The following is a 4,351-nucleotide window of genomic DNA, read 5'->3' as shown; positions in this document are numbered from 1 at the left end:
CCTGACTGATGCTTCTCAACAACCTTTCCCAGAGTTCTTGGAGGGTTCTTCAGTCTTCATGGTGTGGTTCTATCCAGGAGTTCTGATCCACCAGGGACTGGACCTTCCAGATACACAAGTCTTTATACTACAACCACTGAGACTCATTCACTGACCTCAGATGATGCGTTTACTGACTGTGGGACGTCTACACCACCTGGCTGAGGTACATTAGAGTCACGTGTTTTGTATTTTATATTTTTAATTCACCGACTTTGTGTGAATCTGTTTTCACTCTGACATTAAAGAACCTTTTTGGTGAACTGAGCTGGACCCTGACGTACTGCTGAGAAGCAACGAGAAGGAAAACGTCCTGAACACGGTCTATCTGAGGGCACTGACCCTTCAGCGGTTTCTCAGTTCAGCAGCTTTCACATGGTTTGCTTGAGGAGACGCTCCACTCCTTCGCCGTTCCATCATCTGCAGACGCTGTTTGATGTGAGAACTCGGAGCTGGGAGCTGCACAGTCCTCCTCTGGGACGACATCTCTGCACGTCGAGGCTCCTCCAAAACCAACATCTCGCTGCACAGCTTTACAGCCACGAGGTACGACCCAACAGCAGCACGCAGCCCACCTGATCGTCTCCAGGATTATTGATCTGGTCACGAATCACCACCTTCTAGTGTTCACAGGGTTTCCCTCTGAAACCCGAAACCCGCCGGCGGGCTTGAGAGGCGTCTTGTCTTTTGTACATTGCCAGACTGACGGCATTCATCTGAGAGAAACTGTCCAAACAGAAACAACCTTCAGTGGTTTGTGGACTGCTCATTTGTGTTCAGCAGTAAATACATTTACCAGATTTAAGGCTGAGAATGTGACGGTTCATCAGACTGACTCTGTTTCTACACGTCTAAGATGTCCTCAAAAATAAACCGTCTGAACGAAGCAGGTTCTGTAGAAAACTAAAGAACATTCTGAGAACTTTGGTGCAACTGATCCTCCATCAGCAGAGACCAGCAGGAAGCATCCAGAGAGCTTCAGGTCAACTGCAGCCAGAAATTTAGGTCCATGAATATGTTTTTTGTTTTTTTAAGTCGGGCATTTCTGGGACATTTTATTTAATCTGTTTCCGTCCTTCCAGCATACCTACATTTCACTGATACTGTTCAACATTTTGGGGACATTTTATAGATTTATTTAATTGTTATTTTTTTTACATTAAAACTTTTGGCACATATTTTAATGTTTGTGTGACTTTTAAACATTTTATGAATTCTTTTGACATTTCCTTTTTTATTTTATTTTTTTAAGTTTTCATTCCAAAATCACACATTTTCAGGAAATTCAATTTAAATTTTGTTAAAACTGTTTCTCTTCAGTTCTTTGTGGAACATTTTGTTTCTTTTTTGGATATTTTATTAAGATTCTGGAACTTCTCTTGTTAAGAAACTATTAGTTTTATTTTTGATGTTTAATTGTAGAAATATTCTACTCTTGTTTCTGGGACATTTCATAAATATTTTTCCGTCTTTCTGAGTTTTTTTGTGCATTTCAGAGACACTTTGCTGATATTTTCTTTTACATTTTTCATTGGATTTTATTGTTTTATTAAATCTTTTAAAACATTTTTCTTTATTATTCGTGGAAGCTTCTCCTGAACCGCACTGAGGCCTCATAAGAACATGGATGCAGGTCTTCACGGTGTCCATCGTAACGGACACACAACGTTCATCAGGCGAACATCTTATTCTGACTGGTTTCAGTCACATTTAAACACGTCGTATGGGAGTTCTTTGAATATCTCTTTGCTCAGCAGGACTTTCACTGCGGCTTGTGGAGGCTCTTGGTGTTTACTGTTGATCTGAAAGAGGTCCAATCAGGCGGTCGGGTTCTAATCAAATTATTAAAGTGCTGATGAAGTGACTGCTGCAGCGTCTGCAGGCTGCTCGTCTTTTTTCTCTCTGCGAGCCAGAACAAACAACATTACCGGCTCTCTGCTAATGACTTTTATGTGTTAGTGTGTGTTTTGTATGTTTGCCAGTGTGTGTGTGTGTGTGTGTGTGTGTGTGTGTTACCAGGACGGTCCAGGCCATAAAGTGTGTTTTATATCCTCTGGCGGGCGGCTCACAGCTCAGCAGGCCGATTCAGACGGAGGTGACGCAGGTTTGACTTCAAATCACAACATATTCAGTTTCACACAGTCGCCAGCGACCACGATGGGTGCCGGGACACCAACACCGTGGACACGTTTACTGACAGCTTCAGGTGCTTTAAGACTCAGGATGTTTTGTATAGAAAACACATGACGTGCTGAGGTGTTGTTAAAAATGAAGCTCTTCTAAACTGGACCGGACGAATGAAGAACTGTGAAAGCGGCTCTTTGGGCTCCGTGTACAAAACCAATCCTGAAACCAGCAAATCCTGGTTGTGAAAACACAAAACCAGTAAGTTCTTGACCTGAAAAACAAAACCCAACACATCCAGACCTGAAACCACACACACGTTGATGAATGAGTGTCGTACAGGTAGCGTCAGCACATGTACGCCAGTAACAGGCTCTGAATACTTCGTCCACCACCGACCATCATCACGCACCATCTGGCTTAGAAAAGGAGGAAACCTGAATGTTTCTACTGCTGAACGTCTGCTTTTGACCTGATGCCAGTTAAAGAAAAGAATAAAAGTGTTCAAGTACAAGCTGTTCTGTTGACAGCCCGCCTGGTGCTGCTGCAGGTGTGTTTGGCTGCAGCGTGATGAGGATGATGAGGATCCTGATGAGGACAAACCGCAAGTCCTGGACGGGGGACCACAAAGCCAATGAACCATGGACTTGAACCAACAGAATCCATCCAACAATCCTGAACCTTAAACCACAAAACCCAACACATTCTGGGCCTGAGAACAAAAAATAAATAAATCCTGAACCTAAAACAACAAAACTTAAATCTTGGACCAAAAACCACAAAACCCAACAAATCCTGAACGTGAAACAACAAAACTGAACAAAACCTGGACCTGAAACCAGAAAACCAGAAACATTATGAACCTTAAACTGCAAAACCCAACAAATCCAAAACCTGACGAATTGTTGACTTAAGAGCATAAAACCCAACAAATGTTTGACCTGAAAGCGCACAGAGGTGCAACCTGGTTGTCCAAAGAACCTCTTTAGCAAAGAGTTCATGACGACAGATGGACTCTGAGACGTGAGCTTAGCAACAAGCTAAACGTCAGGAAATGATCACGTTAAACAAACGAATGCAGGTGTTGGTGGGTTCGTACTGGAGGAACATCGGAGGCTTAATCTGCAGCGAGCCTCCCTTCACAGCAGAAGCGAACCTCCCAGTGCTGCAGATGTCTGTGCAGGGGCTGGTAGTAAAACCAGGGGCTTGGTATTGATCGCTGGGAAAGCAGGTCAGCTGAGCTCCAGCCGTAAATCAGAGAGCAGCGAGTGGAAGGAAGCCGCCGCCGCTCGCTTACTGTAAACACAAACCTGACTAATGATTAAAGGCTCAGATCACATCGCTGTGCAGTCAAGAATATATATCAGGATACAAGAAGAACCCGTGGACTGCAGAGGGAAATCAGTACACTGAGGTACTCGATACTCATAGAAGTAATCGGATTCCTTCACTGCACTGCATAGAACTACTCCACTTAGTCCTTAAACCAGCAGCACCAGCTTCAGTCCAACAGCAGAAACTGAAGCCATCACATCATGAGAGTGATCGATCGTATATCTGATGAGTAACATCAAACCAATGTTTCACAAAAGTTTTGTTGTGACGGCGGGAGAGTCACGCTTTCCGTCAGGATACCTGTTCAGACGAGTGAAGGAGCTTCCACAACAACAACACAAACGTCCGTCCGTCTGCTTTCCAGCAGCGGTCAAGTCGGTTCCAGTGCAGGCAGCGGCTTGCTTTAAAGTTCACTCTGAGTCAGTGAGTGAAAGGAAACAGAAGCTGAGAAAAGCTGACTGAGTAGAGACCGTCACATTTCTACACAGGAACTCATCATCAGCTTGTTTTACATTTCTGAGAAGCAGGTGTGGACTTTAAACCATCAGAAACCCCAACCTGGAACCATAAACCCAAAAAAACTAACTAAAAACTACTGATCTTAACCTTGAAATGCCTAAAACCCAACACATCCTGGACCTAACACCATAAAACCCAACACATCCTGGACCTAACACCATAAAACCCAACACATCCAGAACATAAAACCAGAAAACCCAACACATCCTGAACCTAAAACCATAAAACCCAACACATCCAGAACCCAAAACCATAAAACCCAACACATCCTGAACCTAAAACCATAAAACCCAACACATCCAGAACCCAAAACCATAAAACCCAACACATCCTG

Source organism: Stegastes partitus, unplaced genomic scaffold (genome assembly GCF_000690725.1).
Source record: "Stegastes partitus isolate 25-593 unplaced genomic scaffold, Stegastes_partitus-1.0.2 Scaffold976, whole genome shotgun sequence".
NCBI lineage: Eukaryota > Metazoa > Chordata > Actinopteri > Pomacentridae > Stegastes > Stegastes partitus.
Note: the sequence above shows the minus strand (reverse complement) of the source record.